The sequence below is a fragment of the Puma concolor genome, chromosome D3 (assembly GCF_028749965.1).
Source record: "Puma concolor isolate L17-30 chromosome D3, mPumCon1.1.hap2, whole genome shotgun sequence".
NCBI classification, from domain to species: Eukaryota; Metazoa; Chordata; class Mammalia; order Carnivora; family Felidae; genus Puma; species Puma concolor.
In genome coordinates this window covers 11,805,083-11,826,775 of record NC_141678.1, presented here as the reverse complement: position 1 = coordinate 11,826,775, position 21,693 = coordinate 11,805,083, and the positions used below count along the sequence as shown (strand labels likewise).

General features: G+C 53.5%; 1 protein-coding gene across 1 annotated transcript in view; it reads left to right on the top strand.

Moving 5' to 3' along the window:
• Positions 1-7,166: 7,166 nt before the first annotated feature.
• Positions 7,167-21,693, top strand: part of TBX5 (T-box transcription factor 5) — an 86,088-nt gene continuing 71,561 nt past the window's right edge. The window contains exon 1 of the mRNA XM_086681770.1: positions 7,167-7,242. The gene's annotated coding sequence lies outside the window, so the exon portion shown is untranslated. The remainder of the gene's footprint in view (positions 7,243-21,693) is intronic.

The following is a 21,693-nucleotide window of genomic DNA, read 5'->3' as shown; positions in this document are numbered from 1 at the left end:
CAAGTTGTGGGAATGAAGTTAAATAACCCACGTCAAGTTAAATTACATGGATTCGATTTAAAAAATGTTAAAAATCTACGCTTCGCGGTGTTTGGCTCCCGGGGTGCCCTGAGTAAATGGGACCCGTTACCGTTAGGGTGGCTGTGGTTGTCATTGTTGTCGAAAGGTGGATGCCTTTGGACAAGTCACAACTCTCCGTTCCCTGGTCAGGTCTACTGCCTCCTTGAAGGGACTGTTTGAGGATAAAATGAGTTAACACACTCACATTTCTCGACACCGCGTCTGACACCTAACAAAGCTGAAATAAATGGTAAGTGTGATATTTACCTAGGACATCTCCTATACTGAACACAAAATACACTTGACCTTAGCCAAAAGGCCGAGAAGCGATTATAATACACACAAAATAAACGGTGGGAATAATGTTTATGGCGACACGGCTTTGGGCAGCCTGCTTCTCTCTGCATGCGTCCGGATCTTCTAGAAGCGAGCAACAGTGATGCCTACGGCGGTGTTCTGATTGCGGGGAGCATGAGAGCGACCCGGTGTGAGTGTGAAAATTGCACCGGTGCTGCAGCTCGGAGATCCTGATTCGGAAGTTTGGGGCGGGCCCTAGGAATCAATGTGGCCCACCCATCAGGTGACGGGATCCCAGACGCACACTTGGAGCCACGTGGCAATAAAGGTGGGGCCATTTTGCACAGAGACAAAGATGGGATCAGTATGTTTGTACCTCGAGTAGTTAACTGGCGGCCACGTGTTCTAGGCACGAACTAGCCACGTAGAACGGGGGGCTTACAGGCTGCCGTTCTGACTGCTGAGCGAACGGGCTCCGTTTCTAGCTGTGAAAATTTCCCCCTTCTCTCCGAACGCCAGCATGCGGGTTCCTGCAACTAATGGGTGCGAACGTCTGCGTCTGGTGGTTCCTTTAAGGATGCCGGCAAGAGAGGGCAATAATTAACTTGCTTTAAAATGGCTCAGTGCCTAGAACCTCAGCCCCTTTGTAATGGGACCTCTGCCCCCCCTCCCTCTCCCATTGCCCCCGGGTCTCAGCGGCCCGACTGTCAGAGCTTTCAAAGACCATTTGGAATTACTTAGCCCCAGGGTCATTGGGCCTCTCTCCAGCCCACTGAGATGTCCAACTTTGCCATTTTCCTGTTTCAGCTTTACTGGGTTTGTTCATTCATAATAGCAACCAAATGTCCCCCGGGCCTAAAAGGCCCTCGACACTCTCCTTGCCACGAGCCTCTCCTAGGTGAACTCCCGGCCTCTCAGAATAACCTCTTAGTGCAAACCCACCTGATTGACTTTGCCAGACTCTGCCCCTTCTCCAGTCCCTGCTGGGTCGTCCTGGCCCTCTCATTACCGAAGCGCAAGTCTGAGTAGGCGGCTGCCCCCTGCTCCAGCCACGGCCCCGCTCAAGGTTAGCAGGGCGTAATTGGGTTTACGGACCCCCCGAATCCGGAGTCCCGGCTGCCACGGGAAAGGAAGTTCTGGGGAAGTCCTCAAACCAGAGCCCCAGAGGAAAAGTGAACTCGAACTACGTCTCTTTCTCGCTTGGCCACACTTAGGGAAAACACTGCATCCCTATCAACACAGAAAGTATCTTATTACGGAAAACCTTCAAACTATGCAGAAGTAGGAAAGACAGCATTGTATAAACCACCATAATTGCATCAGGCAGTTTCAGGCAGCCATTTGGAGGCACAAACCCTCCCAAACTCTGTAATCCTACCCCTCACTGCTAAACATCTTGAGGAACACACACCACCTTTGTGAAATCGAAGGGTAACTGACACATGCCGAACATTCTGTGTCAGGTGTACAATGTAACGACTTGAAATCTATCTACACACCAGTCAGATGATCACCCCTGGTAAATCTAGCTACCATCCGTCACCACACGGAGTCACAAACGTTTCGTTCCCAGGGTAAGAAGTTCAAGATCTCCTCCTGCAACAGTTTGCCAACGCGCAAAACAATGCTATCGGCTATATTCGCCACGCTGCACAGAACATCCCCGTGACCTAATTTTTTTATATATATGCAACTGGAAGTTTGTACCGCTTGACCCGGTCACCATTTTACCCACACTCCACTCCCCGACCCTCTGGTGGCCACCAATCTGTTCTCCGTACTTATGAGTTTTCTTTTGTTCGCTTCTTTTGTTCTTCGATCGCACGTATAAGTGCAATCGTCCATACGCCACCTTCTTAATGCCCGTGTAATTCACACACGCAGATGCACACACACAAAGAAGATGGAATCGTAAAGATACATACGACCCTATGTCTGTTTTTCTCACTGAAACTTGGATTTTTAGCGACTATGTGGTATTCTATCTATAGATACAACATGATTTTACCCAACTCCTGCTTTTGCACATCTAAGTTCTTAACTATTTTTGTCGTGACCTATTTCATTGCTATGGACAGTCTTTTTTTTTTTTTTTTTATTGTTTTCAAGCTTTATTTTTGAGAGAGAGAGAGAGAGAGAGTGAGCGAGCGGGGGAGGAACAGAGAAAGAGAGAGAGACTCTGAATCCGAAGCAGGCTCCAGGCTCCGAGCCGTCAGCACAGAGCCCGACGCGAGGCTCGAACCCATGAACCAAGAGATCATGACCTGAGCCGAAGTCGGACGTTCAACCGACTGAGCCACTCAGGCGCCCCTGCTACAGACATTCTTACAGATCGTTGCTCACATTTCTGGTTATTTCTTTAGAAAACATTTCTAGAAATGAAACAGCCATGCATGCACTTTTAAGGTAAACTACAAGCTGCCCACGCCCCTCCAGTAGGGCTGTTTCAATTTACAGTCCCCCTCAAATGGTGAAAGAGACTCACTGTTTCAGTTAGGATCAGCTCCCCAAAGCCCCTGAGTTGGAAGGCCCCAGAAGCTTGGCATGCATCTCTCATTATAATTCTCCCTCCCCCAAAAAGGGAGCTCCGAGGACGGAAGGAAAGAGGGAATGAGAAAGGGGATGGCTGGACAGGGAAGACAGGATGGCAGGTAGGTGAAGGCAGGAAGGTAGGAAGGGAGGGAGGAGGGAAGGAAGGAGGGAGAAAGGATCACACAGGGGCAGAGAAAGAGACAGTATGAATAAGAGGCGGTAGAAGAGGCAGAAGAAGGCCAGGAAAAAGGGGACATCACTATTTTTTTTTCTTTTTTCTTTTAGAGAGAGAGAGAGAGCATGAGTGGGGTGCAGGGGCAGAGAGAGAGAGAGGGAGAGAGAATCTTAAGCAGGTTCCACGCTAAGTGCACAGAGCCCGATGCAGGGCTCGATCTCACAACCCTGGGATCATGACCTGAGCCGAAGTCCCGAGTCAGATGCTCAACCAACTGAGCCACCCAGGCGCCCCCAGGATGTCACTATGCTTGACTAGCAAGCTGCAAACTGTGGGGCAGGAGACAGGGATGGGCAGACAAAACCACAGCTCATTACTAAAGGGACGGGGCACCCGGGTGGTGGCTCAGTCGGTTGAGTGTCCGACTTCGGCTCAGGTCACGATCTCGTGGTTCGTGGGTTCGAGCCCCCCCTTGGGCTCTGTGCTGACAGCTCGGAGCCTGGAGCCCGCTTCGGATTCTGTGTCTGCCTCTCTCCGCCCCTCCCCCACTCACGCTCTGTCTCTCTCTCCTTCAAAAATAAACATTAAAAAACAAATTTACAGGGGCGCCTGGGTGGCGCAGTCGGTTAAGCGTCCGACTTCAGCCAGGTCACGATCTCGCGGTCCGTGAGTTCGAGCCCCGCGTCAGGCTCTGGGCTGATGGCTCGGAGCCTGGAGCCTGTTTCCGATTCTGTGTCTCCCTCTCTCTCTGCCCCTCCCCCGTTCATGCTCTGTCTCTCTCTGTCCCAAAAATAAATAAAAACGTTGAAAAAAAAATTAAAAAAAAAAAAACAAAAAACAAATTTACAGATACTGAGGGTCCAGCAACTCTTCACCACGGTGTCACCCTTTGCCTTGTATTCTGGCCACTCCAGCTTCTCCGAATGGGTTCCAGGAAGGCACCGGCCCTTCCTGCCCGCCTGCCGCCTGGGGGACAGCCTGGAGGCGGGCAGCTGGGGCTGCACGGGTTTGTCAGGAAGATGCTCTGTGTTTATACACCCGGAAGAATGAAAACACAAACACCGTTTGGGAAAATAGCTTTGCACGGGCGATTTGAGCCAAAATGCAGACAAGGGGGATTTATAAAAAAAAAAAAAAAAAAAAAAAGGAGGTGGTGAGCGTGCTGGGGATGGGTGGGAGGAATGGAATGAACATGCTGAGGACGCCTTAAACTTGCCTGTTCCCAGGCGGGAAGGTCACATGGGAAGCCAGACCCAAATAGGCAAGCCTTATCCCCCCCCCCCCCCCCCCCCCCCCCGCGCCTGTCGCCCTGCTGGTCTGAGGGCCCTTAGTCCCTCCACCCAAAACAGACAGTGGATATGGCTCTGCCCTGTCTCTCAGAGACCATTTAAGGCTTTGAAAATCTCCCGCTCTGAGATGCTAGTCCAGTGACACCCCCGTGCCAAGAGCGGATGAGCATATTTTGTTCCTGGGACATCTGCTATCTCCCACTGGAATGTCAGAGATGTCAGAGCGTTCCAGAACCTCCCTCCGGTCTCTCCATTGTCTCCCTCCCTCTCTCCTCCTCTCTCCCTCCCTCCATTTCTGTCCCTAAGCAGCTGAAATGACCCTGAGCAGAACTTGACCCTGCTCTGTCCCCCCAGGAAACCAGCCCCACCAGTGCCCTTTTCCGTCTGCTTGTTTGGAACATTCTCCTTTGATGTGCAGCGATTAGCGATCGGAAGCCCCTACTTTAAAAAAAACCAAAAAACAAAAAACGCACCCTCAAGTTAACCAGATAATAAAAATACAAAGGAACAACAGTTTATACTGCGAGGTCCATTCGCAGTTTACAAAAAGGAGGCAGAATAGAAAGAGGCAAAAACACAGACGTGGGTGTCAGCAGCTGGGAACGGGAGTCTTGGTCGTTGATTTTTGCCTCACGTGCATTTATCTCTTAAAACCCAATTACGGGGGTGCCTGGGGGGTGCAGTCGGTGAAGCACCCAACTCTTGATCTCGGCTCAGGTCATGATCTCAACGTTCGTGGGTTCGAGCCCCACATGGGGCTCTGTGCTGGTGGTGCGGGGCCTGCTTGGGATTCTCTCTCTCCCTCTCTCCCTCACTCTCTGCCCCTCCCCTGCTTACGCTCTTTCTCTCTCTCCGGATCAATAACCTTAAAAAAACAAAATAAAAATCCATTTAGTGTTATTATTGTTATCCTGGTTATTATTTTAAAAGCCTGGGGGATCTGGTCCAAATCCTGCCCTGCCCACTAGCTGCGAGGATATGGGGTACGTGACCTCGGTAGTCCTTGGCTGTGAAATGGGGCGATTGTACTGACCGCCCGGCGGGAGTTGCTGCAAGGAACAGCAGGATGAGTCAGTGCGCCAAACTCTTAGCGCTGTGCGGCGCATGTAGCCAATAAACGTTCGCCATCACCATCATCATCATCATTATCCTTAGTGTTAGTGTCTCCGGCTGTTATCCGGCCCCCAAAGAACCTGGCTGATGGTTTGTCTGTCTCCGGAAAGTCAGGGAGCCTCTCCAATATCACCAACTGGCCGTTCTTTGAAGTAGGGCCGCGTCGTCCGCGGGGGAGGGAAGGAGCCATGTGTTAAGGGCCTGAAGCATATACGTCTTCCTCCGCAGATCATTAGGCTCACGTTTGTCACATTTATTTTAAGGAAACCGGTAAGCAGAGGATGGGTGAGGTTAATGGCTCTGTGGGTCTGGGGCGGCCCTGTTCTCCAGATGGGGGGAGGCTCAGCAGAGCCTCGAGTGACCCCGGAGGCCTGGCTCAGGCCCCAGCCCCTAGGCCTGACCACGCAGGAACCAGACCCAGCCTGGAGCGGGGTGGCCGGGATCTAAGCGTTCACCCCTGGGACACGCGGCTAGCAGGACCCCCCGAATGGTCTGGCCGCAGTTTGTTACCAAAGCGTGGGAAAGCACCAGGCTTTCTCCTACCCGGAGCGGGTCAGGCAGGACTCCTGAGCCGCCCTGCCCGGACAAGGCGAGGGAGGGAGGGCCGTTCCTTCTGGAATTCTTTTCCGGCCTGAATAGCTCAGAGGGCTGGGGGGAGAAATGTTATGGGGCCTCTGGGGTGGGGGGGGGTGGTCTGACTGCAGGTCTTTTAGGTGGCAGACGGCTCCCCCAGACAGAGCAGTGAGGGCATCTCTGCCTTCCATCGCCAACGTTCAGGCTTCCCACACTTTTTATCCCAGACCTACTGTGCGCCTGGCTGTGGTAGCTGGAAGGCCGTCTGGGGCTGGTTCTCCTACGGCCGTGTGACTCGGGGATGCCGCCTCACCTCTTCACACCTCCAGCTATCCACGGGCACCACGACGAGAGCGGTTCCCACCTCACAGGCCTTTCTGAGGGATTCGAGCACAAAAGCACACCATAAATGCTAGCCACGCTAAAAAAAAGCTAGTACTGAAATCAAGGCCAGCTTCTCGGTGAGGATGATGATTAATTTTTCAGACCACGTAAGAGCCAAGATTAGCCTTCTCCTGAGAATCTTTGCGTATCTCTTAAGCCCTCCGTTATCCGAAAGAGAAAACAAACCAATCCATTAAACGGTTCGCCTCGGCCCTCCCAGAAAAGCATCAGGAACGCACGGCGACCGTGGATAAACGGGTGGGAAACTCCCGGTGCGTAGACACAGGCGATATGCCCACTCGATGTTGATTTTCCGACCACCAAAAGATTCCTTTTTACGGACCTGCTGGAGTTCTGCGGATTAACAACTCCGGGCGGGGCGCTCAAGGCACTCGAGGCCCCCAGCCCGGCCAAGCTTCCCCAGGCCCGGAGAAGGTGTGATTTCAGACATAATGGTAAGGATGGGGAAGGGGGGGGGGGGCGGGGGGCGGAATGCAGGCCTGTGTGTGAGGTGATTGTAACCAGAAACACCTCGGCAGGCATCTCGCTGCTGTCCTGAGTGCTGCTGGCAGGCAGCCGGGCCCCCGGAGCCGGGAGCCGGCCAGAGGTGCCCCGGCTGGCCGCTCACCGCCCCTCCGGGGCCCGGCCCGGGTGATAGCTTATCGGGCGCACTCGGGGTGGGGGGGGGGGGGAGCGCCCAGCGCTACAACCGGAAACGCGGCTCAAGGCCAGTGGATGCCTGATGGAGAGGTTTGCGCCAGGGTGCGCGCAAGCCCGCGCTTAGGCTCCCGGTGCAGGCCTGCGTCCCTGCGCGACCAGGTAAGGCGGCAGGTGGGTGGGGAGCGATGTTCCCTACGGGCCTGGCGAAGGCTGGTATTTTATAAGAACCAGAGGAGTGGGGAGGGGCGGGGGGGGGGGAGGGGAGGAAAGCAGGGAAGGCAGGGGTCAGGGCTTCAGGGCAGGGATGCGGTGGGGCGCACCCCAAGTTGTCGGTGACGGGGTGCGCCTGCGAGAGGTGTGTCTGACCCCTGATGCGCCTTGTCACCTTCCCACAGCGGGGCTCGACACTCCCGGCCTCCGGCCACGCGTGGGTGCCCTCCGTTCCTCTGAGACGCCAGCATGCATACTGGGGCGTATTGGGAGGGGGAACGAGCGTGTTGGGCTTGAGGGCCCGTAGTCAGAAGGTCGTTGTAGTACGTTAGAACATGAGGGGGATTTGGAGCCCGAAGCCCTGAGTTTGACTCCAAGCTTTCCAGGTTTTACTGTGCACTCTTGGGCCAGTAGCTTAACATCTCTGGGCCCAGCCTCCTCATCTTGCAGGGACGAATCCTAATAACAACTCGGCGGGCTGTCGGGCTTCAGTAAGGTGATAATTTGAAAGATCGTTTTAAAATAGAGCCTTATTTTGGGTGGTCTATTATGAGAAAGTTCTGGCACCGTCTAGAGAGAGTCAACCAGCAGCCCAGCCGACTGGGATGTGCGTTTCCCCTGGAAGGGGACCCGCGTGGGATCAAACAGGTTGAAGCATGGCCTGCGTCTGCCCTGAGCAGGTGTCCCCGGTCCCAGGGAAAGACGTTTGGGAGGAAGAGCACCCGAGGCAGTGACCTGCAGACCGGGTTGCAGAGCTCAAGCCAAGAGTGTTTCCAGGGCCTTTCACTGCAGGGCCCCCAGCGAGATGCTCACTGGGCCCTGGGAGATCGCGGCCAGATCCTGCCCCCCCCCCCCCCCCCAGCGGGGCCTCTCCAGGGCGCGCCCTCGAGCTGGTCCAGCCGCGCTCCCAGCGCTCTTACAGCTCACTGGGACAGCCGGGACCCGCGGGCAGACGCGCAGACAGACAGACGCCTCGGTGCCGGTGCCGGCCGGTCTCCGGGTGCGCCCGGGTGTGCGAATCAAAGGAGGAGCCTCCTCCGGTCACCCTCTCCCCCTGCTCCGCTCACCCGGGAGCGCCTAGCGGGTCTCGAACTAGTCAGCTCTGGTGGTCCTAGCCCCTTTCTCAGACACCGGTCAGGGTTTACGCCCCATCTCCTCACTTTAAGCAGGGGGCCTCCACCTATGCAGCAGGGACTCCGGAAAATTATATGCAAAATCGACTATTGAAGTGCGTTTTCCCTTCTTTGGTGCAGAGAAGAGCCTTCTTGTTATCATCGTCTCCGTAAGATCTGCATTGCCCCAAAGGCTACCAAGCCCTCTTCCCCACCAGGTCCTCGGGGGGCCTTATCCTTGGTGCAGGGTGGAACGTTCTGGGTTGTGTGTTCTTCTCCGACATCTACCTCGAGGTGGTTGACTGTGCAAGACAGCACGTTAGCACGTACACATCTCAAAAAGGTTCCTTCCAAAAGCTTCAGGGGAAACTGAGGCCCAGAGGCCGAGACAGCCAGTTAGAGGCCGAGGGCAAAGCTCGGGTCCCTGGGCTCTGAATCTAACGCTGGTGAGAATTCCCAAATATCATGAGTCCAAAACGGGGCCCGAGGCAACCTCCAAAATGCCCTAGGTTAAGGTGGTGGTTACCCTTTAGTGACACACGCTGAGCCGGTCTGAAGGACAAACACGTATGGAGTGTGGACCTACCAACGTGGGAAGGTAAAGGGCCTCGCTTGGCTCTTTGCTAAGTTAGTGGGGTTTTGGCCTTTTAGATGACAAGGTGTCCTCGGAGAAGCTGACGAAAACGATGGCTTTTCTCCACAAAAATTCACCAGCGTCCCCAGTTTTGCAAACAGCATCCAGTGCTCTGCAGGCCCTGGAGGGCCATCCACAGCAATCACATGAAAGTCACTTCCCTTGGAAGGGAAGATCCAAAACCCGGGCAGAGGCTGGTTTGGGGAACGTCCCGGGGGTACCACATCCCCTAAGAGGCTTGTCCCCAGGAGAGTGGGCGATTCTCTTGCCCACACCTCCGCCATCATTGGCGTGGCCTCGCATCCGCAGCCGGGCTGCGGGGTAGCCGGGAGAAAAGTTCAAGTCTCCAGCCCAGGCTCCGCTGAAATGGTCCTTAACGCCCCAGCCCCTTCGGCCTCATTGTTTATCCATCTGAACGACTCCCCTTCCCCGGCCCACTCCCACCCCCACTTTTCCGAGGTCGACTATAAAAATAAACTATTTTTCCTTGTTAATAAATCTCCGCCCGGCGCCCTCTTTTAAAGAACTCAAAAAAAAAAAACAAAAAAAAAACAAAAAAAACAAACCACTGCGCCCCGCGCGAGCGAGCGAGCAGAGAGATTAATCTCGAAGCAGGATTTATGTGGCGCGGGCATCCTCAAACAATTGGAGTCATAAAGTGAAATGAGATTCGGAGGCGGGTGGGGGAGGGGGAGGACCTCGGGAACCACAAACACATTTGTGTAGCTAAACAATGTGGAAACTCTTAAAGACCCTTTTTCTGCAGACATCTTGCAGCAACGACGCTTCCCTGTCAGCCCGCGGGAAAGGGAGAGAGATATATTAACTGAAGACACAATCTAAAATTACTTAGGGGTTTTAAACATGCGGGCAATGGGGGCGGGGGCGCTGATAAACTGTTGTCCATATTTCCTTCTCTCGGTGTATTATTTCCAAGATATTTCACCCCCCCCCCCCCCCCCGTCACAGTGTCCCCTCCCTCCCCACTCCTTCTTTTCTCTCTCCATTCATTACGTTGACTAGCGTGCAGGGGCCGAAGCCTGGCGGGACTGGAGCCCAGCGGGCAGGATCTTGGTTTGAGCCAACGCCTCCCGGCGCAATTGCGCCAGTGTGTAAAGACGCGGGTGGGGCGCACGGCGCGAAGGCGAAGGCGCAGGGGCTTAGATGGGTCACATCTGCCTCTGGGTGACCTTTCTCATAGCCCTTTTCGTTGCTCTCTAGGCTCTTCGGGGCTTTAGAAATTCCAAGCCTTAGGCAGGAATTATGCGCGGCCTTGGGGAAGATGGCAGAAAGCCCTTTTCTTCTGCCCCGAGAGTTAGGGCTCGCGAACACACTGGCCCAAGACGTCAGGGGTCCCCGCCCTGATGTGTAAGTTTAGAGCTGGTTACAGCCTCCTTCAAACGTCTGGGCTTGGGTTTAGGCTGGCTGGACTCCCCGGGCTTGGGAGGACACGCGTAGAGTTGTCTTAAAAGTCTGGAGAAATGGGGAGCCCCAGGCCGAGCGCTCATTGTACCCTAGATGTGGCATCACACAGTCAGGATGACTGTTCATCCCCGTGTGAACCGGGTGGTTGAGTTAATTAGCGTCGTGGTGCGCCTGGTTGCTCATCTGTAAAATGGGGATATAACGGCACCTACCGATTGTTGGTCGAGTAGAAGAATATAAAGCTTGATGAAAAGCATAGGTGGTCCATGAGTTCCAGATGTTTTTATGGTTATCACTTATTATGACCGAGTTGTGAGAGCCTAGCAGGGGCCACAAGACGGCCCTGTTCCTCTACAGAGGGGACGCAGGCCACAGAGAGACATTCAGTGTCCCAGAGGGGATAAGGATACAGTGAAGATTGAAATCCCGATTTCTGGATCCGTGCATTGGTTCGATAAATACTCCGTTGTTGTCAGGCTCCGTTCTGGGCCCTGGGGACCCAGCGGTGACCAGGACGGTCCTCTGCCCCGTGCAGCCCGCCCATCACTGGGAGAGGCCGAGGCTGAAACTAACAGCGCCTCGTTCTGGTGCGAACCTCTTGCCTGCGCGATCCCTTAACGCCTTTCTGGTCACAGCTGGGGCGTTGCAGACGGACCCCTGCCCCCAGGGGGGGCACACAAATGCGATGGACGAGGGTAAAAAAAAAAAAAAAAAGGGGAGGGCAACCACGGAGGACGCCACAGTGGCCGCCGCTCAGCGTCAGCCTAGGACCGGCGACGCGGCCGCCGGCTGCGGCTGTCGCCCTTGCGGGGCGGGCGGCCAGCGAAACATTTCCAAACGTGTCTGGACCTGATTCCGGAGTGTGAGGCAATCCCTCTGGCCCACGCTGCCGGCGGACCCTTTATTTAGGCGCGTTTCAGCCGGGCAGCGCCTCTTAGGTCATCTTTTCTGGGTCTGCGCGGGGAAATCTGCTGTGAGCGCACCCGGCGACCCTCCGCTCTGAGTGGCCCCCACGCCGGCTGTCCCCCCGCCCCCGCGCCGACAGCCAGGGATTTGCTTGGGGGCGGCGGCGGGGGCAGGGGCAGGGGCCGTGCCACCGGGGCGATGCTGCTCTCGGTGCCTGGCGAGTGTGGCCGTGGCCGAGGTAGAAATTCCAGCCCCAGCGCGCATCTTCAAATAAAACAAAACGGAAAAACTCCGCTAGACTTTTTACCAAAAATTCCACCTTGTTATAAATCCCCCCCCCCCATCAGATGTCGCTCGCCTTATCCGAGTGGAATTGTCACATTCTCCCGACGTTATATGGAATCGTTCAAAATTTCCTGAATTTGCCAGCCGGCCCAAATCTGCTCCAAAGGGGACAACTGTCCGGGTTGTATTAGCAAGGGTGAAATGTTCCACCCTCCAGCCTTGACTCTGAAGGATATACCCTCTCCTGAAATTTCCAGATACTTCTGGTGGTTTTTCCTTTGCCAAATGTCCCCATGCCCCCGGGCTTGGGATGGAGGGAGAAGAATGGGGTTTGGTGATGCAGGTGGTGCGGGGGACTGTCACCTTGGCCTCCTCTTGGAGGAGATGTTTTCACTTTCATAGCCTAAGGAAGAGCCTCAAATTCATCCCCAGGTTTCCCACCTGGAGGCACACACATCCCTCCTACTCGCCTACATACCCACAGAAATAGAAAATTAAAGCACTTCTTCCAATCATCCAGATGCTCGATCTCTAAACTCCCCCCCCCCCCCCCCGCCAGAGATCCAGATAATTAAGTATACATGGGAGAGGGGAAGCTAAGCCCCAAATTTCTGGATCATTTTCCAGGTTTTTTCCATCCGCATATTCTCCAGGAAAGTGTAGATACGCGTTTTATCTCGAAAGGCAAACACAACACGATGAAACAAAAAATCCTGTATTTGTGTGTTCGGTTTGAACAGCCCTCTCCCTGCACTTAGCAGCTGCACACCCCTCAAACCCAGCGGGGGCAGGGGACAGCCGGGATGGTCCGCTGGCCTGGGTTGGGGACAATCCTGTTGACTTTTTCAGCTTCGGAAATGCCCGTCAGATCTCACCCTCTAGCGGATACCGCTCTGTGCCCGGACGCCAATTTCTGACCCTCGCGTTTCCTGTAGGGCCGCTCCAGGGGAGAGGGTCCCTCTGGCGTCTCGTGGGTGGGGGTTCTGGCAGAGCCCGAGGGTGGGGGTTCAGGCTACACGTCCAAACGCCGGTGACAAAGCTTCCCCAGCAATTTGGGTATCAGCGTGTTTGGAAAGAAAGCCCGGCGGCGGAGGGGCCGGGGGTTGGATTAATCCAGGCGGGCTGGGTCTGGATTCTTTCCCTGGCTTTCATTTCCCGGGGTATAGAGCTCCGCCTGGAAGCAGAAAAGTCTGAAAAGCGAGGTGGAAAAGTCCCCTCCTCCAGGAGCTGCTGGGAGACCTGGCCTGGCTATTGCCCTCTGGTCTTGGGGGACATTCTGGAGGGCGCAGTGACCCCTTGGCTGTTGCAGTTGGAGGGAGGGGATGAATCGGGGTCCTGTGGCTGTATTCCCGTGAGGGCCCCTGCAACTTCGTGCAAAAAGGAGGTTAGGATTTGTGAAGGACTCATCCTCTGCTCTTTGGTCTCCCAAGGACGACTGTGGAACTGTACCTGAGTCACCGGCAAGGTCCTGGACCCCACGCACGTTCCCCAAAACTTTCCTTAGCTCATAGACCTCCTTCCTCTTGGAGAGGACATCCAGAGTTTTTATTACCTCGAACAATCCTCTCACTAAAACCTGTTCTCTACCATTGGTCCCCCACCTACCTTTGGACTCCGATTAAACGGGGATGCCTGGGGAGGGAGGGGGGTTGGGAATGTCGTTATCAAAATCAGAATCGTTCTGGAGTCCGAATGCCTGAGCTGAAACTCTCCCCTCACTTGCCCAGTGGCATTGGGCAAATTATCTAACCTCTCTGAACCCCCCCCCCCTCCTCCTCTGTGAACCGTGATGATAACAATCCTTCCCTCATAGGGTGGTTAGGAGAAGAGAGGCACCTCGGCAGGAGTTCTCAGCCAGAGGGTTGTGGAGCGCAGGCAGCCACGGGGTGCTAATGCAATACATGTACATCCATGCATCATGGGTCTAGTCCAGAAAGGGCAGTGTGCATGTAGGATACCTTCCCGGGCAGCGGTGTGGGTAGATGTCCCCTTCTCACCCCTACTGCGAGTTTTCAGGCTCTGGGTTCCAATCCAAGCCCTGCCCCCTTTCTAGCTGGGTAACGCTGGGCAAATGTTTTCCCTCTCTGTACCTCTAGGGCGCAGAGGGAGAAAGGAGTCTGGCCTCCGGGGTCTTCGTGGGGATCAAATAAGCCTGTAGGTGCGCGGCACATGGTAGTGAGATTGAAAGATACAATATCACAGCACGTCGTAACAAACACATAAGCACAGCCTAACACAATATACACATCCTAATGGAAGGTAAACGCGGTATAATATCCGATATTACGATGTGTTATATTGTATTATAATTCTGGGCACACGTGTGCGCACTGGGAGGGACTGACTGCCTTAGCCGGGACGTGCTTCGCCACTGCAGTGCCCGTGGGGGACACAGGGGCTTGCTAACCCACTGTTTCCCCAGTGGTTGCCGACTGGGGTTTCGCAGCGCGCACGAGCCGCTGGCAAAACGCGAGGACTTTCGCTTTCTCCCGGTGGCGCTGCCCCGGGCGGGTTGCACCCGGCCCGGGGAAGGTTTTAGGAGGCTCCCGGGCACTAGAAAGCCCAGGCAGGCTCCGGCGACTCCGTGGCGGCAGCCAGTTAACCCGCGGACACCTAGGAGACCGTGCGTCCGAGGAAACTCGTGACGGCGCAGCGCGGGGCGAGTGCAAAGGCGCGCCGCTTCTGGAGAGCGTCGACCCCGCGGAGCTGGAAGTTTGGGGCAGGCAAAGGGAGGACCTGCAAACATCTACCCTCTCTTCTTTCCCTTCCGCACCAGAAGGCAGAGCCGGCAGGGAGAGGGCACGGTGGGAAGCAGGGCAGGTTTTCTTTTACGCGCTGCTTCTCAGGACTTAGGCGGTCCGGACGATGCGACGTCTACCTAACCGCCCAGAAACGATTTTTTTGGAGCCCTTTCTTTGGCTCTGTAAAGGCACCACACATCAGCACGATCGTGTGCAGCGGTGGAAATCATTGGCGCGAACCCCAGCTCCCTTGCACGCGGAACAACTTGCCCACAGAAGCATATGCACGGAGAGGTACTAGCTGCACCCCAAGTCGCTGGCACGTCGGCATTATTTGCACACCGATCATCGCTTGCATATGCTGTTTGCAGATCCCGAGCCACGCTTAATTTGCGCATAACCGTCCGCAGACCGGATCGTCTTTGCGCGTCCAGTTATCTGCACGCGCCAGCGAGCGTACGCTTCATGGCACACACGCAAATTAGGGTGCACCACCGCCATCGCACTTTCGCACGGCCCTAGACACGCACCCACACGCTCGGACCTCGGGGTGTTAACGAGGGGCACGAGGTTGAGATCTCCCGTCTAATCGGGAAAGTTTCGGAGTTTAGAGGGGAAAACTCTCCCTCGAGTCCGTGTTGGGTCTTTTTCTTCGTTGTTCGTTTTTTTTTTTTTTTTTTTCCGGACAGAGGTCGGAAGCCAGACAATTTTCCCGCTAGGAGAGACGGCGGGACAAAGGCCAGCCGGTGGGTCCAGATACGGTTCCGGGGTTCCAGGCAGCGCTCGGAGCGCAGAGCTCTCGGCACGGCCTCCGCGCCTCCCCCGAGCCCCCGAGCCAGGTGGGGCCGGGAGGGAGACCCAGGGCCTGCGCTCAGAGGCCGGGGAGTTGTGTTTATTTTCCAGCTATTCTTGGCCGCCGTCCACGCGATTATTTGGAAGCAGCGCAGGGACCTTCGGGGAGAGCTGGGGCCTTGCGGGGGTGGGGTGGGGGTCCCTTTGCCAGGCCCCACGAGTTTTATGGCGCCGGAGCTCGGAGGGCGAAATTACAGGCGGAATCAAAATGTGTAAATTACAGGTTTGTGTTGTAAAGAGGCCTGAGCGCGCCCGCTGGAGAAAGGCGGTTGTGGGTTCCCGGCGGACCCGCGCCAGCGCCGCGCGCGCCTCTGCGCGCTGAGCTTTTGCCGGCTCCACCCCCAGGCGCGGGGAGCCCGGACCCCGGGGCGCGGGGACACAGGGCCGCCACGCAGGCCCCCGGGCTCCGGCCCGCACCGCGTGGCCTCCCCGGCCGGCCGGAGAGAGAGGCAGCAGGCCGACTCCCGGCCTCCGGCGCGCCAGGCTCGACGACCAGCAGTCGGGACCGCGGGAGCCGGGGCGCTGTCGCCCTCCCGCCGTCCCCGCCGCGCTGGCCTTTTAGCCGCAGCTCGCCAATTAGCTTTCGTCGGAAATGCCTTTATGTGCCCAGCCGCGAGCGGAGCGAAAGCTCATTGAAGAGTTTAGACGCGTGTGCCTTGGCGGGTCGCCGGAGCGCGTTGGAAAGAATTTCAGAAACATCGCCGTTCAAAGCTCTCCTGACTTAATTTTAAATTATTTGGCTTTTCCTGGGTTTCTTCTGCATTCCCTTCGCCGTCTTATCTCTTCTTTTCCCCCCTTTCAAAAAAATTTTCCCCTTAACCTTCGCTTCCTTTCCCTTCTCCCCCTCCGGGCTGGCCTCCTGCCTGCCTGCCTGCCTTCCTTCCTTCCCTCCCTCCTGGATCCCGTCTTTCCCATTACGTGTTCGATTTTCTTTCTTCTTTCTCTCCTTTTTCTCCTCACAGTTGCAGGATTTCAAAACCCCCTTCTTGCGGGCGTCTTTCCCCTTATTTATTTACACCATTTTGCATCCCTCCACGCTCCCTTGTTCCTTTCTACTGTGACTCTCTCCACTTCTTGGCCTAGGATGTGTTGCCATTGAACGTCAACGTTCTCGGTTACGGAAAACCAACTGCGGCGGGTCACACTGGCCTGAAGAAAACCAGAAAGGGGAGGAGAACATTTTAAGAACCTTCCAGAAGTCCTGCGTTGGGTTAGCACCAGCCCTTCCAGGACTGGGTGTGTTGGAGAGGCGGAGGGGCTGGAAGGTTACTAAGAGCTCAGATGTTCCATAGTCAGTGGGACTGTCCATTGGGACGGGTGACATACCCGGCTACCGGCTGTCCCTCCTATGTGTTACTACTGCCTGCCTGTGCATACCAGGCTCTGTCCCCCTCTGAGGCCCATTTGATTCCCACCTCCGTTCTGAGAGCCCAGGCGACCGCCTTGCCAATGGTTGGCGAGAATTTCAAGAAGGCAAAAAACCCATCCGATGTTAAAATCCTTCTCAGACCACCTAGCTCCCTTCCAGGATGACAGATGTCTATTTCCCAGCCCCACCACCCAGCCCACGCCTCCCCCTTCTCAACAGCTGTTCATCCATTGTTATATTTATTAGGTAAATATAAATCCCATAAATACACCTGCATGAAAAGCGTCATGTTCCATAATTTGCTGTTCAGAGCCACCAACATCCATCTTCCCGCCAGTCCCCGTCTTCGGTTTGACAAGGAGGGTCCACACTCTGGCCCCTTTGGCTAAGTGATGAGAATATTAACATCTGACCACGCTGCCCCCGTAAGTAGCCTCTACCCCATCTACCTTTCCAAAGCTTCCTTATTAATAAGAGGTCATTTCCTCCCCAGGCCTTAAACTCAGCCTACAGCGCGGACCAGACGGGGAGAAAATGTTGACATCTCCCGGCCCTGTGGCGATACTGGGGTGATCATAGCCTCCTTCGGGGAGAGGCTGGCTGGGGACCCACGCTGGGGGCTTCTGGAAGCAGAGAAACAGGTGCTCCTGTGTGGAGATCACCGAGGGGACTTCAGGGACAGAAACACTGGTAGCCGCTTCACAGTTCATTTTCCCGGAGCACATGCTCTTTATGTCTGGCTTTCTGGAATGATCCAAGCAGCTGGCTGATGAGCCCTATTGCTTTCAGTCGTGACTGCCTGGCTCTCTTAAAGCTCAGACACCACTAAGAAGATGGGTCAAGATGGAAATATGTAATTAACACACGGTGCTGGCGAGGGCGTGGGGGACAGGAAATCCCAGAAGCCACGAGCAGGGGGAAGATAGATGGTTACAGCCAATACGGGGAGGGGGGGTTTGATGTACCCGCCCAAACCGGGAGAGCGCTGTCCTTTGACTCAGCGACTCCTCCCCCCACCCCAGATGTTGCCCCTACAGATGTGATCCTACAGCCCGCAAATTGCAAATGTGTAAAGATGTTCAATGTGGCACTTCTTTGATGGGAAAAAAAATTGATAGCTTGGTCCGTTTTAATGGGGTTCTGGTTAAATTAACTGTGGGGAAAGAACGCTGCACCCCCCTGAGCTCCACCCAGGCACGCCAGAAGTCATTTTTAAGTGAACTGGTAAAATACTGGAAAAAAGGTTCTTGTCCTCGTGGTTCTTTTCTTAGGACTCCCCCCTCCCCTGCCTGCCCCCCCCATGTCCCCCCATCACCCCCTTCTCTCCCCCAGCTTCAGCATAGCAATCAGCACGTGATGAACGCTCCCTGTGGGCAGAGGTTGGGCCAAGCCCTTCCAAAAATATCTCATTTTATCCCCACGTCGCTGTGCCAGAGAGGCCCCATTTTACAGGTGGTTAAACGGAGGCTCTAGGAACAAACTTCCTGCCCAGAGTCCTGTACTTAGTAGGATGCTCGCCAACCCAGATCATCTGCTTCGGCAGCCTAATAGCTGCCATTGAATTGACCCCTATTTCAGCTTCCTCCTCCTCTTTCTACTTTTTTTTTCCTTTTCCCAACCACGGGAGCCCCTCTCCCACCCTTAATTTCCACCCTACCTCCCCACCACCATTCACAACGAGTAAATGAAAGAAATGCTTGCAAGGGGACAGCTAAGTCCAGACCAAAGTGAGTCAACAGGCTCTGCTACACATCCAAAGACAATTGGCCAGGACACACGGTGGCAGATGGCACCGAGGTGGGCCTGACAGAGACCCAAGTGAGCCAGGCGTGCCCCTTAGCCGTTCACAGGAAACTCACCCGTGGTCTCCGTGCTTCCAAAGGATTTGGTCCCAAGCCTGCCCTTCTCCCCTGCAGTACCCATAAATCCTAGCGGGCCTCCCTTCCCGGAGCCGGCGCTAAGCCCTGAAAGGTAATGGGGTGTGAGAATACGGCTTCGAAAATTGCTCGGTTAAGAACCGGATGTGGGGCTAGGAATCCTGTGGGGATCCCTTAAACATAGGAGCTAGGGCTGTTACCGAAATTCCTCTTATCTGAGGATTGGGCTTCTGCAAGTAATGCCTTCAGACTTCAAATGCATTCCTTGGCTACCAGAGCAACGCCCCAGGAAGATACGAGGAATCCTATTTTTTGACAGATGGGACTGAGGCGTGGCCAGGCCAGCAAATAGCTCTTGAGAACCGAAGATGTCTAAGGCGCTGCGCGACCCTCCCAGATGCTGAAATGTGTGTTCCAGCCACATGTGCTTGTATATTGTAAAGATTACATTTCAGCTCTGTCTAAAAAGTTACATAATGAACCCATGTTTCCTTCTCGGCCCCTCCTGCCACAGTCCTTTTCCTTGTTCCCAGGCAGTTCCAGCTGTGGCCCCTTTCTTGTAGATTTCCTGGACACAATCTATGCACAATTTCTTCTGATTTGAATGGTTACCTTTGATATTCAACATATAGCTGTGGGCCGGTGGGTGAGAGCCCGGTGCCTGATCCACATCTGGAGCCGTGACTTTTTAGCTCTGTGTCATTGGGCAACTTCCTTAACTTCTCTGGCTTGGTGTTCCCACCTTTAAATTTTTTTTTTTAATGTTTATTTATTTTTGAGAGACAGAGTGTGAGTGGGGGAGGAGCAGAGAGAGAGAGAGAGAGAGAGAGAGAGACAGACACAGAATCTGAAGCAGCCTCCAGGTGCTGAGCTGTCAGCACAGAGCCCAACATGGGGCTCAAACCCACAAACTGTGAGATCATGACCTGAGTTGAAGTCGGAGGCTTAACTGACTGAGCCACCCAGGCGCCTCTTGGTTTTCCCATCTTTAAAATGGGATTGATACTATTACCTGCCTTAAAGGTTTCCTATGAGGATCAAATGTGACAAAACATGTCAAGCATCTAGGATTTTGCCTGCCACCAAAAAAAAAAAAAAAAAAAAAAAAAAAAAAAAGGCAACAAAAAACCCACCATGCAATGAATATTAGCTTTTAACGTTAATTATTAATAGTTAAATAATAAATAATTATGCTCTGTTCCCTCCGTGTTGCTGTCCCTTCCTCCTTTACCAGTTCCTTTTGGATGGAGGTCGTGGTCTCTTAGCCCATTGCCAGAAAAATAACTGAGGAAAGAAGTTTCTATGTAAGTTACAAATGTTACAAGCTGCAACATTTGAAAAAGGAGGAAGATGCTAAAATTCTGGAATCCTGACTTCCTCCAAATGGAGAGTCCTGGGCAGTGGTGTACAAAGTAGAATTCGGATTTCTGTTACTACTCCGTGCGTGTGTGTGTGTGTGTGTGTGTGTGTGTGTGTGTGATATCAGCGGCTGAGGCAAATGCCTGAACCCAGAATCTGGCCACTTTGAATGTGGGCAGACCTCAGTAAGGAAGGAAGTTTGCATTAAACTTGAAAATGTTTGTGGTCATATTAAAAAGTAGGGTGGCATTTACAAATTTAAGGCTGCTGCACAAATAGAAAAGATCTGTTGACTTTTGAAATGAATTCTTCTGGATAAAAATGCATTCCCTTTCCTAAGTGTGTTGGAGCCCTGTTTACTTAAATTAATCCTATCTTTGCACAACATATTGGTGTGGCCTTGGAAGCAAGGGTTTCCTCTGCATTCCTTGGAGAGAACTTGCTGGTTGGCCAAGGAGGGGCGGCTGTGGTTTAGGGAGTGGCGGAAGGTCTCTGTACCTTATGGAGACAACCGCAAAGGCTGGGTTCTTCCCTGGAGGTGTGTTTTTTTGAAAACGACCTTATAATTCTTTGCAAAGATCATTATACAGTTGGATGGTAAATGATGCTTTTCTTTCTTTCTTTCTTTCTTTCTTTCTTTCTTTCTTTCTTTCTTTCTTTCCTTCTTTCTTTCATCATTAGTAAGTAAAATCTATCCCTCTCCCCTGCCAGGAAAGAAGCCAAAAAAATAAGAGGGAAACAAGCAAAATCATAAATATGCTGAGTCTGAGCTTTTCATAGCAACAGGAACAAAGACTTTGTGGGCCTTTTCTTCACGCTTGGAAAAAAAATTCTCACATACACAAAAGTACACTGATTATTATATCAAGTGCCTGTGTGCTTAACACACAGAAAAAAACAACAACACAGATTAACCTGTGGTCATACCTGCTGCAAAGCTTTTTTTAAATAGCAGAAGCAAAATATTATAAAGGTAAAGTGGTTTCCCCTTTTCTGATACCATACCTCCTGTCTCTTCCTCTCCTCAAATATAACCACTATCAGAAATTTGGCAAATATCTGCCGCCCAGTTTTATACTTTTATGAAAAACACACTTCTCTAGAAGTGATACAAAATATGAGTTTGTGGGGGTTTAAAACTTTTTTTATGTTTATTTATTTTGGGGGGGGAGAGAGAGAGCGCACGCACACACACACACGCGCGCACACACACAGAGGTGGCGGAGGGGGAGAGGGAGAGAGAGAATCCCAAGCAGGCTCTGCACTGTCATGGCAGAGCCTGACACAGGGCTCGATCTCACGCACTGTGAGATCTCACGACCTGAGCTGAAATCAAGAGTGGGACACTTAAAAGACTGAACCACCCAGGCGCCCCTGTGGCTTTTTTGTTTTTTAATTTGCATGAATCTTATACTGTGTATATAGTTCTACGATTTGCTTTTTTCCCCTCAACATCATCTTTCTGACAGTTGTGTTCAATTTGTTTTGATACATAGATATAATCTATAATTGCAAATATTGTAAATATATTTCACTCATCCTGATTGCTACACAGCAGTTTATTATATAATAATAATTGTAGCTAATTCATGCATAGCACTTTCCAGGTGCCAAGCAGTCTATTTAATGAATTCAGTAAGGGGGGCACCTGGGTGGCGCAGTCGGTTGAGCGTCCGACTTCAGCCAGGTCACGATCTCGCGGTCCGTGAGTTCGAGCCCCGCGTCGGGCTCTGGGCTGATGGCTCAGAGCCTGGAGCCTGTTGACGATTCTGTGTCTCCCTCTCTCTCTACCCCTCCCCCGTTCATGCTCTGTCTCTCTCTGTCCTAAAAATAAGTAAAC